The sequence below is a fragment of the Nycticebus coucang genome, chromosome 22 (assembly GCF_027406575.1).
Source record: "Nycticebus coucang isolate mNycCou1 chromosome 22, mNycCou1.pri, whole genome shotgun sequence".
Classification (NCBI taxonomy): domain Eukaryota; kingdom Metazoa; phylum Chordata; class Mammalia; order Primates; family Lorisidae; genus Nycticebus; species Nycticebus coucang.
This window is the reverse complement of record NC_069801.1, coordinates 47,919,796-47,933,507: the sequence shown is the minus strand read 5'-3', so window position 1 is coordinate 47,933,507 and position 13,712 is coordinate 47,919,796.

Genomic DNA, 13,712 nt, shown 5'->3' with positions numbered 1-13,712 from the left:
AACAAACAAAAATGAGAACTACAACAACAATAATAGCCAGGCATTGAGGTGGGGGCCTCTCATCTCAGCTAGTTGGGAGGCTGAGGCAAGAGAATCGCTTGAGCCCAAGAGTTTGAGGTTGCTGCGAGCTATGACACCACGCACTGTACCGAGGGCAACATAGTGAGACTGTTTCCAAAAAAAACAATAAAAATAAATAAATAAATAAATAAAAATGAATCCTCAGCATCTAAAATACTTAGCACATTGTAGGAACTGTCTCTGTCTCAAAAGAAAAAAAAAAGAAAAGAAAGGAAAGAAAATCTCTTGGGATATAATATTTATTAAAATATACAGAAAATGGAATGTGTTTTCATTAAAACAATGAAAAAAATGCCACATGTTCAGAAACTGGAATTTAGGAACTTGGAGAAAACAGTCACTAAGATAATATAGAAAAATTAAAATGTGCATTTGTTAGAGGATAGGATCGTCCACACTATTCTCTCCACTTTCCTAATATTATTTATTTATTTATTTATTTTTTGTTTTTGAGACAGAGTCTCACTATGTCACTCCGGGTAGAGTACGTGGCGTCACAGCTCACAGCAACCTCAAACTCTTGGGCTCAAGCGATTCTCTTGCCTCAGCCTCCCAAGTAGCTGGGATTACAGGTGCCCGCCACAAGGACCAGTAATTTTTTTTCCTGGTTGTAGTTGTCATTATTTGACAGGCCTGGGCTGGGTTCGAATCTGCCAGCTCCAATGTACGTGGCTGGCACCCTAGCCAGTTGAGCTATAGGCACTGAGCCTATTATTATTTTTGAGACAGGGTCTCACTCTGTTGCCCCAGGCTAGAATGTTGTGCTGTCATCAACTCATAGTAACCTCAAACTCCTGGGCTTAAGGGATCCTCCTGCCTCAGGCCCCTGAACAGCTGGGACTATAGGCCCCTACCACAATGGCTGGCTGATTTTTCTATTTTAGTAGAGACTGGCTCCTGCTCAGGATGATCTCAAGGGATCCTTCCACCTCAGCCTCCCAGAGTGGTAGGATTACAGGCATGAGCCACCTCTCTTGGCCCACTTTCCTAGTATCATTTTTTCCAAGTGGTTTGTACTATGAAAATTTTTTACGGACAGAGTCTCACTGTGTTACCTAGGCTAGAGAACTGTGGTGTCATCATAGTTCACTATGACCTCAAACTCCTGGGCCAAGTGATCTCCCTGTCTCAGCCTTGGAGTAGCTGAGACTATAGGCATGAGCCACCACATCTGGCTTTTTCTTTTTTTTTTGTAGAGACAATTTTGCTATGTTGCTCAGACTGGTCTTGAACTCCTGGCCTCAAGTGATCCTCCTGTCTTAGGTTTTAGCTTCCCAAAATGCCAGAATTACAGATGTGAGCCACTGTGCCTGGCTAAAAACAAACCAACAAAAAAAACCTTTAAGAAATGAGTGAAAAAAAATAAAGGAAGGTAAGGGTAGAATGTTAGTCTCACCAAACTTATTCTCTACAAATGGGGTTGCATATTCCAAGGTGGGAAGGAACAGTTCTTAGAGCTTTCAGAGAAAGAAAAACAAGCCCAGATAAGCGGAATGATGTGCTTAGTGTTTGAACTAAATGTAACAGAACACATTCGAATTAGGCAATGTGGGCAGAAGGAAATGGACAGCAGCCTTTCAGGTCTGTGTCCATTTAACAATAGAACACCAATAATCAGGCAAGGCCAGAGTATGGAGCAGCACAGTTTGTACATGTTACAAAGGTGCCCAACTCAGGAAACAAGTTGGCAGCTGAAATTTGGACGCTACTTAGCTCTCCAGGCCCCTGAAACCTGGCATGGGTGTGCTTTTTATTAATCTGCACAAAGGCAGATTGCAGAGGACCGCAGAGGCCTTGTAGGGGCTTCGGGTCAATCAGAAAGAGGCGTGGGGAGACTAAATTTATTGGCATAAAGCTTCCACACAGGGAAGGGTTGTGCCAAAAAGACAGCAGTTCTACTAATGGTTTTGGGGTCCGGTTTTAAGGGTGGGGGAATAAGTAGTGGGTTCGGGGAGGACATGGTGATGTAGTGAGCTGTGCTTTTCTGAATGGGTTTGGGGTCAGGTTTTAAGGTGGGGAGTAAGTAGTGGGGTGGGGGAGGACATGGTGATGGAGTGAGCGGTGCTTTCGTGAATGGGTTTGGGGTCAGGTTTTAAGGGTGGGGGAGGACATGGTGATGGAGTGAGCAGTGCTTTCCTGTTCCCAGGGTGCAGCAGGATGTTTGCTTGAGCCAAACAGTGTGATGATCTTCAGGTGCAGATTTTCATTGTAGACGAGTGAGCCCTGGAAAATGTTGTCGGAAAAAACATCTTGTAAGCATGTTTGTTAGGCATATAGCAATTCATCAGACATAGTACAGCATTATGGTACAGGACTCATTGTCCTAACAAGGTCCTACTGTAGACAGTGGGGAAGGGCACTGACTTGGCTTGTTGCAATCTGATGCCAAGTGAAATAAATAACCTCTCAGTCGTACCACACCAGTCGCTACTCCAGCACTACCAGGTCCGGCTCAGTGTGTAGTCTTCCCAGACCCATATGGAAAGGCATGATTAATATTTATCACACACAATTCATTACCTGGGCTTGCACACATGTGGAAAGACCGACATTTATATGGTGGATATAAAGATAGAACACTAAATTACCTTTTCATCCTCTGTTCCTACTGCCATGATTTAATGAAGAAATGGGGGTGGGTTGCAAATAGGAACACGCTTTAAGTTGAAGTCTCCAATGACTTCCTCCCTATGGCTCTTGACTATGTCGGGAAAAGACATTAAAATAATTTCTCGGCAGTTTGAACTTCTGACACTCTCTACAACAATCACCTGAACTCCTCGGCGCTTCCCAAACATACCATGCTCTTACCCCTCCTTTCCATACCCGAAAAGTCCTTTATTCTCTTCTCTTAGCAAATTTTCTTCATCTTTTGACACTTAGCTCTATAGTTAGTCCTCTGAGAAGCTGATGCCAATACTCTTTTCCCCACTATAGACATTGCCTCCCTCTTTTACATCCCTCCAGCATTTAGTACCCCTCTCTCTTAGCACGCACTATTATCTGTGAATGTATTTATTGACCTTATTAGACTGTGGGGTATCCCAGGAATCCCTTTCCGTTGAATCTGAGCAGGCTCTATGCTTTGTTGAATAAAATATGGCAGAAATGGTGCTGCAGCAATTTTCAAGCCCAGACCTTAAAAGATGAGGTGTCTGCTTCCTATCTTTTTTTTTTTTTTTGAGACAGAGTCTCACTCTGTTGTCCTACTTTATAAAGTGTCATGGTGTCCTAGCTCACAGCAACTTTGATCTCTTGAGCTCAGGTAATCCTTCTGCATCAACCCCCGGAATAGATGGGACTACAGGCACCTGACCCAATGCCCAGCTAGTTTTTCTATTTTTAGTAGAGACAGGGGTCTCACTCTTGCTCAGGCTGGTCTTGAACTCCTGATCCACCCACCTGGTCCTAGAGTGCCAGGATTACAGGCACGAGCCATCCCAGCTGGCTCACTTCTATCTTTTGGAGCATTTGCCTCTTGGACTCCTTAGGTCTCATATACAATGTCTCATATACCTTCGGGAGAGACCAGGTAGACAAACTCTGAGACTGTAGGGGAGAAGGGCCTAGCCGAGTCCCCAGCCTTTCAGCTGTCCTTACCAATGTGTCTGTCACATGAATGAAGCTGTCTTGGATGCTCCAGACCAGGTGTCCTCAAACTTTTTAAAGAGGGGGCTAATTCACTGTCCCTCAGACCATTGGAGGGCCGGACTATAGTTTAAAACAAAAAACTATGAACAAATTCCTATGCACACTGCACATATCTTATTTTGAAGTAAAAAAACAAAACGGGAACAAATACAATCACACTGCCTCATGTGGCCCGCGGGCCGCAGTTTGAGGACCCCTGCTCCAGACCCCCTCAAATGCCAGTTGAACCCCATTAACTGACCCCAGTTAACTCCATGTGGAGCAGAATTGGTGACCCACCCCAAACACTGATCCACAGAATCAAGAAAAATGACTTTTTTTTTTTTGTAGAGGCAGAGTCTCACTTTACAGCCCTCGGTAGATTGCCGTGGCCTCACACAGCTCACAGCAACCTCCAACTCCTGGGCTTAAGCGATTCTCTTGCCTCAGCCTCCCGAGTAGCTGGGACTACAGGCGCCCGCCACAACGCCCGGCTATTTTTTGGTTGCAGTTTGGCTGGGGCTGGGTTTGAACCCGCCACCCTCGGTATATGGGGCCGACGCCTTACTCACTGAGCCACAGGCGCCGCCCGAAAAATGACTTTTTTAAAGCAAGTAAGTTTTGGGATAGTTTGTTATACCACCTCTGATAACCAGAACAGAATTTTGTACCTGCAGATGGGGCGTTTCTGTCCCAGACATGTGACTTTAGCTTTGGGATTGGGCAATAGTGGAGATTTGAAGAGTCTGAGGAATCTGTGAGGATAAACTGGAAAGGCCTGGAGGAGATCTTTGAGTTGTATTTAGTTTCCAATGAATTATTATTGGGAACTGGAGGAAAGTTTGGCAACATTGTCCCTTGGGGGAAATGGAAAATAGAGAGGCACCTACTTAACTTGTGGGTCTGGCCGGAAGAGTTCCAGTCAGTTACAACTGGCTTTTCCCCCAGTGTCTACGATAAAGTAGGAGAAGAATGGGCGGGGCGAAGAGGCTCATGCCTATTACCCAGCACTTTGGCATTTTGAGAGGCCAGGTGAGGGGAATCTTTGAGGACTAGGAATTCTAGGCCAGTCTTAAAAAAAAGAGGAAGAGACCAAGGTAGGATTTCTTTCTTACTTTGTTTGTTTTGTTTTGAGATAGAGTCTTACTCTGTTGCTCTGGGTAGAGTGCCACAATGTTATAACTCAGAGCAACCTCAATAATCTTCTTGCCTCAGCCTCCCAAGTAGCTGGAAAAACAGGTGCCCACACAACACTCAGCAAATTTATCTATTTTTAGTAGAGACAGGGGGCTTGCTCTTGCTCAGGCTGGTCTTAAGCTCCAGAGCTCAAGCAATCCACCCACCTCAGCCTTCCAGAGGGCTAAGATTATAGTCATGAACTACCATGCCTGGCTCCAAGGTAGTATTTCTAGTCAGAATTAGGATCTCAGGCTCAGCACCTGTAGCTCAAGTGGCTAAGGTGCCAGCCACATTCATCAGAGCTGGCAGGTTTGAATCCAGCCCAGGTCTGCCAAACAACGACAACTACAACCAAAAAATAGCCAGGCGTTGTAGCGAGTGCCTGTAGTCCCAGCTACTTGGGAGGCTGAGGCAAGAGAATCACTTAAACCCAGGAGCTGGAGATTGCTGTGAGTTGTGACACCATGGCACTCTACCCAGGGCGACAGCTTGAGGCTCTGTCTCAAAAAAAAAAAAAAAGAATTAGGATCTCAAAGAAAGAAATGGCCTGGGCGGCGCCTGTGGCTCGGTCGGTAAGGCGCTGGCCCCATATACCGAGGGTGGTGGGTTCAAACCCGGCCCCGGCCAAACTGCAACCAAAAGAAATAGCCGGGCGTTGTGGCGGGCGCCTGTAGTCCCAGCTACTTGGGAGGCTGAGGCAAGCGAATCGCTTAAGCCCAGGAGGTGGAGGTTGCTGTGAGCTGTGTGAGGCCACGGCACTCTACCGAGGGCCATAAAGTGAGACCCTGTCTCTACAAAAAAAAAAAAGAAAGAAATGGCCTTAAGGTAAAGATCCAATCCAAGATGTTTCCACAAAATGAGATCTTAAGGCAAAGATAAGTCAAGGGTGCAAATATAAAACCTTTGAAGATATTAGATTTAAGACAGTGTGTCACAGATCCTTTCAAAATCTTTTTTTTTTTAGGAGACAAGGTCTTGGACCGTGCCTGTGGCTCAGTGGGTAGGGTGCCGGCCCCATATACTGAGGGTGGCTGGTTCAAACCCAGCCCCTACCAAACTGCAACAAAAAATAGCCAGGTGTTGTGGTGGGTGCCTGTAGTCCCAGCTACTCTGAAGGCTGAGGCAAGAGAATTGCCTAAGCCCAGGAGTTGGAGGGTGCTGTGAGCTGTAATGCCATGGCACTCCACCCAGGCTAAAGTGCAGTGGTGCAATCATAGTTCACTGCAGCTTCAAGCTCATGTGATCCTCAGGCCTCAGCCTTCAGAGTAGCTGAAATTATAGGCTTATGCCACCATGCCCTGTTAATTTTTTTTTTTTTTTGTGGTTTTTGGCCGGGGCTGGGTTTGAACCTGCCACCTCCGGCATATGGGACCAGCACCCTACTCCTTGAGCCACAGGCACCGCCCAGCCCTGTTAATTTTTTGATTTTTTTGTAGAGATAGGTTCTTATTATTTTGCTCAGGCTGGCTTTTTTTTTTTTTTTAGAGACAGTGTCACTTTATTACCCTTGGTAGAGTGCTGTGGCATCACAGCTCATGGCAACCTCCAGCTCTTGGGCTTGTGAAGGGGCACAGTCCCCTGTACCCTTGTAAGGTAAATCAGTCTCATTTGTGCTCCCTGTGGTACGAGCCTCTGAGAAGGAACATTTCCAGTACTTGGGCTATCTGTGAGTTTTGGAGGATATTCTCCCCCAGCTTGCATAAACGGCTTAGCTGAAAAATGCAGGCAGTCACACCTTAAAGGAAAGAGTGTGCCCGAGGGCCTTCGCCAAGTTGTAGCTGGAGACAGATCATCTGCCTGGAGCAATGGACCATGGCAGTTAATCCCCTACCTCTATTTACACAATAACTTTCAGTTAGTCATATAGGGAAGCAGGCAAACAGAACAGACAACCCAGCCCTTCGTAGTTTATCTCCAAATAGGATATTCTTAGTTTAGAAAGATGTCTACGTACTTTGCTGTATTAACCCTGATAAGGAATCTTTACCTTTTGTCTTCTTTATTCTTGGATTATTTTTATCTGATGAGTTTGGGTATATAAGACAGTGAATAAAGACAGCTGATTGCTGATGTGCCTGAGCGAGCAGCAGCCATCCCTTTTAAAATCATTCATTTTGTCTGTGGTGCTGCCTCTGCATCATCAACTAGTAGCCCAGCGGACAGGAACAGGCTTGGGTGATTCTCTTGCCTCAGCCTCCTGAGTAGCTGGGACTACAGGCGCCCACCACAACGCCCAGCTATTTTTTTGTTGTAGTTTGGCTGGTGCCTGGTTGGAAACTGCCACCCTCGGTATATGAGGCCAGCGCCCTGCCAACTGAGCCACAGGTGCTGCCCTAGAAAGGGTATTTGAAATAGATTTGTGGGTGTGATATTTTACTAATGGAATGAAGTATAATTTGATACAGAAAACTCCTCAAATTTATTTATTTATTTAATTGTTTATTTATTTATTTATTTTAGAGACAGAATCCCACTTTATCGCCCTTGGTAGGGTGCTGTGGCATCACAGCTCACAGCAACCTCCAGCTCTTGGGCTTAGGCGATTCTCTTGCCTCAGCCTCCTGAGTAGCTGGGCTACAGGCGCCCGCCACAACGCCAGTTATTTTTTTGTTGCAGTTTGGCCAGGCCCGGGTTCGTACCCGCCACCCTCGGTATATGGGGCCAGCACCCTACTCACTGAGCCACAGGCACTGCCCAAACTCCTCAAATTTAAAGAAGATCACATAAACTTGTTCTGAAACCTACTGCAACAATACCAAATAGAAAGAGATTTTATGGTATATATTTTTAAAATGTGAATAATATTGTTTCTATCCAATACATACAATTATAGTAAAATAAGAAAAAAGGAATGAAGGAAGGGACGAGTGCATACTCATCAGCTTCAGGACAGTGGTTACTTCTGGATTGGAAAGAGCCTACTGCAGTGGAAAAGGAAAGGCTTTCAGGCGTCCTCAAACTGCGGCCTGCGGGCCACATGAGGCGATGTGATCGCATTTGTTCCCATTTTGTTTTCTTGCTTCAAAATAAGATATGTGCAATGTGCATAGGAATTTGTTCATAGTTTTTTTTTTTTTTTTTTAACTATAGTCTGGCCCTCCAACGGGCTGAGGGACAGTGAACTGGCCCCCTGTTTAAAAAGTTTGAAGACCCCTGCCTGTGTATAGTGTGTTTTATCCTTAAAAGAAAAGGATGATCTATAGCAAATATGGCAGAGCATTCATATTAGGTGTAGATGGGTGGCTGGTATATAGATGTCTTATTCTTTTCTGTATGTTTGAAGTATTTCTTTTTTTTTTTTTTTGAGACAGAGCCTCAAGCTATTGCTCTGGGTAGAGTGCTGTGGCATCACAGCTCACAGCAACCTCCAACTCTTGGGCTCAAGCAATTCTCCTGCCTCCATCTCCCAAGTAGCTGGGACTACAGGCGCCTGCCACAACACCCGGCTATTTCTTTTTTTCCTTTGGTTGCAGCTGTCATTGTTGTTTGGCAGGCCTGGGCTGGATTCGAATCTGCAAGCTCAGGTGTATGTGACTGGCTCCTTAGCCACTTGAGCCACAGGCGCCAAGCCGTGTTTGAAGTATTTCATAATAAAAAAATATAAACACTGAAATGAAAAAAAAAAGAGGATTTTGGACTTCTAGCTAGCAGAAAGTAGGCTAAGAAAACTACTCAGATATAAAAATGGACCATTTCTTTTTTACTTTTTTTGAAACAGAGTCTCACTCTGTTGCCATGGGTAGAGTGCCATGGCATCATAGTTCACCTCAAACTCTTGGGCTTAAGAGATTCTCTTGCCTCAGCTTCAGGAGTAGCTGGGAGTACAGTCGACCCTCACAATGGCCGACTAATTTTTCTATTTTTAGTAGAGATGGGGGTCTCATGCTCGCTCAGACTGGTCTTGAACTCCTGACCTCAAGCAATCCACCCACCTTGGCCTCCCGGAGTGCTAGGAGTATAGGTGTGAGCCACCTCACTCAGCCTTAAAAAACGGCTATTTCTTATAGAAAAGGAAGGATGACTTTGCAGTTATCTTATGCGCCTTTCTCATCAGTGTATTACTAATTAGGTGTGTGAAGAGCAGATAATTTACTTTATTTTTTTTTTTTGAGATATCATCTCACTCTGTTGCCTAGGCTAGAGTGCTGTGGTATCAACCTAGTTTATAGCAACCTCAAACTCCTGGGGTTTCAAGCAATCCTCCTGCCTTAGCCTCCCCAGTAGCTGAGGCTACAGTAGCCCACAACACCTAGCTAAGTTTTTCTGTTTTTAGTAGAGACAGAGATCTCACTCTTGCTCAGGCTGGTCTCAAAATTCTGAGCTCTAGGGATCCTCCTGCTTCAGCCTCCCACAGTGGTAGAATTAGAGGCATGAACCACTATGCCCAGCCTTACCTCTTTAGTTCACAAGTCTTCATGTTGAGGATGGTGCCTCACTGGTGGCTCAGTGAGTAGAGCGCTGGCCCCATATACCGAGGGTGGCAGGTTCAAATCCAGCCCCAGCCAAACTGCAACAAAAAGTAGCTGGGGCTCGGCGCCTGTGGCTCAAGTGGCTAAGGCGCCAGCCACATACACCTGAGTTGGCAGGTTGTGATCTAGCCCAGGCCCACCAAACAACAATGATGGCTGCAACCAAAAAATAGCTGGGCGTTGCAGCGGGCGCCTGTAGTCCCAGCTACTTGGGAGGCGGAGGCAGGAGAATCACTTGAACCCAGGAGATGGAGGTGAGCTGCAATGCCACAAAACTCTACCCAGGGGCGCAGCCTGAGGCTTTGTCTCAAAAAAAAGAAAAATAGGCGGGCATTATGGCGGGTGCCTGTAGTCCCAGCTACTTGGGAAGCTGAGGCAAGAGAATCGCCTAAGCCCAGGAGTTGGAGGTTGCTGTGAGCTGTGATGCCATAGCACTCTACCCAGGGTGACAAAGTGAGACTGTCTCTAAAAAAAACAAACAAACAAGTTTTCATGTTGAAAGGAACAATACTCAAGAAGCTACACACTAGAAACTATACCCGAGGAGCCCACATCCACACCTGAACTTATTAAGAGGATGAGCTACTGGACCTTGATCCTGAGTCTGATGTAATAGGCTGAATTTTGCTGGATACGTCCTTTGAAGATGTAAGTGTATAAGTGTATTTTGCATGTGAGAGGAATGAAATAGTTGGTGGTCAGAGGGTGGACTGTGACAGATTAAAGGTGGCTTTAAGTTCTTTGATATTTCTGCCACTGACAACTGGCATTTATGTCTCCTCTTGAGTCTGGGTAGCCTCCATTGCTGCTTTGACCAACAGAATACTACAGAAGTGACACTGTGCTAGTTTCCAAGCACAAGTAATTAAGAGACAGGTAATTTCTACTCCTGTTTCTAGGGAACACAGGTTTCTTGGACTCCTGAGTCACCAAGTACTCTGCTGGAGAAGTCTCATTGAAAGTACACGGGACCCAAATAAAGCCCGCTTTCTGGCCGTTCCTGTTAAGGCTCAAGGCGTGTGAACACCACTGAGTGACTCCAAATGACTTCATGTGGAACAAAGGAAGTGACTAGCCTCACTCTGACTGAATTCCTGACTCACAAAATTGTAAGAAATAATTAAATGGTTGTTGGTTTAAGCCACTAAGTTTCAGGGTAGTTTGTTAGCCAGCAGTGGATGACGGAGATACTCTGTGACCTTGGGTCAGTCTCTTCTCTCTCCAGAACTATTTCCCCGTCTTGGGCAATGTTAGGCTTGATGAAGTGAATTCTATGGGCCTTTATAACTCTGATTTGAAGGAGGTCGGACTATTTCAGATGACATCCAGACATTTGTGGGATGACCAGAGGAACACAGAACATGTATAATTATGTGCTGAATAAATTTTCATTATAATTAATAAGCTGAGTAAATAAGCAGTGAAGGGAAGGACACTTCAGGCAAAATGAAAAATATGTGCAAAGACTTAAAAGCCTGGTATGTTTAGGAAATTTTAATCATTTCAGAATTGTTAAAGTAGCAAGTATAAGACAGAATTGGGGATAAAATAACTAAAAGAGTAGAATTGGAATGTTCCTAACACAAACAAAGTTAAATGCCTGAGGTGATGGATACTCTAATTACCCTGATATGATTAATTCACATTGTATGCCTCTATCGAAACACCACATGTATCCTATAAAGATATACAACTATAATGTACCCATAAAAAAATAAGGCTCAGCCCTCTAGCACAGTGGTTATGGCGCCAGCCACATGCACCGAGGCTGGCGGGTTCAAACCCGGCTCTGGCCAGCTAAACAACAATGACAACTGCAACAAAAAGTAGCCAGGAGTTGTGGCAGGTGTCTGTAGTCCCAGCTACCTGGGAGGCTGAGGCAAGAGAATCGCTTAAGCCCAGGAGTTGGAGGTTGCTGTGAGCTGTGACGTTACAGCACCCTACCAAGGGCAACACAGTGTGACTTTGTCTCAAAAAATATATATATTAAAAATAAAGGGTGGCGCCTGTGGCTCAGTGAGTAGGGCGCCAGCCCCATATACTGAATGTGGCGGGTTCGAACCCAGCCCCAGCCAAACTGCAACAAAAAAACAGCCAGGTGTTGTGGCGGGCACCTGTAGTCCCAGCTACTCAGGAGGCTGAGGCAAGAGAATCACCTAAGCCCAAGAGCTGGAGGTTGCTCTGAGCTGTGATGCCATAGCACTCTACTGAGGGCGACAAAGTGAGACTCTGTCTCTAAAAAAAAAAAATTAGAAAGAGAAGGGGAGAGATAAAGCTGGAAAGGTAGACACGGGCCAGGTTGTAGAGACTTGTGTACTTGATTGTTTTAGACTTCAGACAGGTTTTGTCACCTGTCCAAGGTCACATAACTTGTAGGTAACTGATAAAGGATTTGGAACTATGTCTAATACCTCGGAAAGTATTGATATTAATGTATTTTAGAAGGCTTCAAGAATGAACTTTTTTTTTTTTTTAATAGAGACAGTCTGACTCTATTGCCCTCTGTAGAGTGTTGTGGCGTCACAGCTCAGAGCGACCTCCAACTTGTGGGCTTAGGCGATTCTCTTGCCTCAGCCTCCCGAGTAGCTGGGACTACAGGCGCCTACCACAACGTCTGGCTATTTTTTTGTTGCAGTTTGGCTGGGGCCGGGTTTGAACCCTCCACCCTTGGTATATGGGACTGGCGCCCTACTCACTAAGCCACCCATAACTTCACTTTTAAAAAACCACTTTTGGGCAAGAGGGACTTTACCTAACAATTGCAATCAGTGTAACCTGGCTTATTGTACCCTCAATGAATCCCCAACAATAAAAAAAAAACCACTTTTGGGGCAGGCATTTTGGCATAGTGGCTCATGACTGTAATCCCAGCAGTCTGGGAGGCCAAGGTGGGAGGATCAATTGAGGCCAGGAGTTTGAGGACATCGTGGGCAACATATCAAGACCCTGTTTCTGGAAAAAAAAAAAAAAAAAAAAGAGGCTCGGCACCTGTAGCTCAGTGGCTAAAGCGCCAGCCACATACACCAAAGCTGGCAGGTTTAAACCCAGCCTGGGGCCTGCCAAACAACAATGAACAACTACAACCAAAAAATAGCTGGGTGTTATGGTAGGCACCTATAGTCTCAGAGAGTTGGGAGGCTGATGTAAGAGAATCGCTTAAGCCTGAGAGTTTGAGGTTGCTGTGAGCTGTGACGCCACGACACTCTACCAAGAGTGACAATAATATTCTGTCTCAAAAAAAAAAAAATAGCCAGGAATGGTAGCATGTGCCTATAGTCCTAGTCACTTGGGGGGTTGAGGCAGGAACATGCTGAAGTCCAGGAGGTCAAGGTTATGTGAGCTATGATTATGCCACTGCACTTCAGCCTGGATGACATAGTAAGACCCTGTCTCCAATAAAAACAAAACCAAAAATAATTGTTGAATGTATTCTATTCTTCAGAAATTGTGTAAAGTGAAGAGATGTGAAAGTAAAATGTCATAGAAATATAACACTATGAATGTGTGGTGGTAGAAATGATCGATTTTCCTTGGGGAAATGAGAAAAGCTTCTAAGAAAATAGGATGTTGTACCTATTTGTTTATTCATGATTAATTTATTTTTCTTTTCTTTTTATTTTTTTGTAGAGACAGAGTCTCACTTTATGGCCCTCGGTAGAGTGCCGTGGCATCACACAGCTCACAGCAACCTCCAACTCCTGGGCTTAAGCGATTCTCTTGCCTCAGCCTCCCTAGTAGCTGGGACTACAGGCGCCCGCCACAACGCCCGGCTATTTTTTGGTTGCAGTTTGGCCGGGGCTGGGTTTGAACCCGCCACCCTCGGTATATGGGGCCGGCGCCTTACCGACTGAGCCACAGGCGCCACCCTCATCATTAATTTATTATTATTTTATTTTTATTTATTTTTTTAGGGACAGAGTCTCACTTTATTATTATTATTATTATTATTTTTTAATTTGGCTGGGGCTGGGTTTGAACCCGCCACCTCCGGCATATGGGACCGGCGCCCTACCCGCTGAGCCACAGGCGCCGCCCCACTTTATTATTATTTTAAATCAGAGTTAACATTCACTGAGCTCTGACACTGTTCTAAGTGTATTGCATGTATTATTTTATGACAACCCTATGAATTAGATTCTATTTTTCCCACATTTTATAAATGAGGAAACTAAAGCAAAGAGAGCCTGGTCAAGGTCATGCATTTAGGAAGCCTAAATTGAACGCAGATGGACCAGACAACATTCTTTTAACCATAAGCAGGGATATTTAAACTGGATCTTGAAGAGAGAAGATTTTTGGGCCAAAGGACATATGCAAATGTTTGATGACATGAAAGTTCACTGTGTTCTAAGA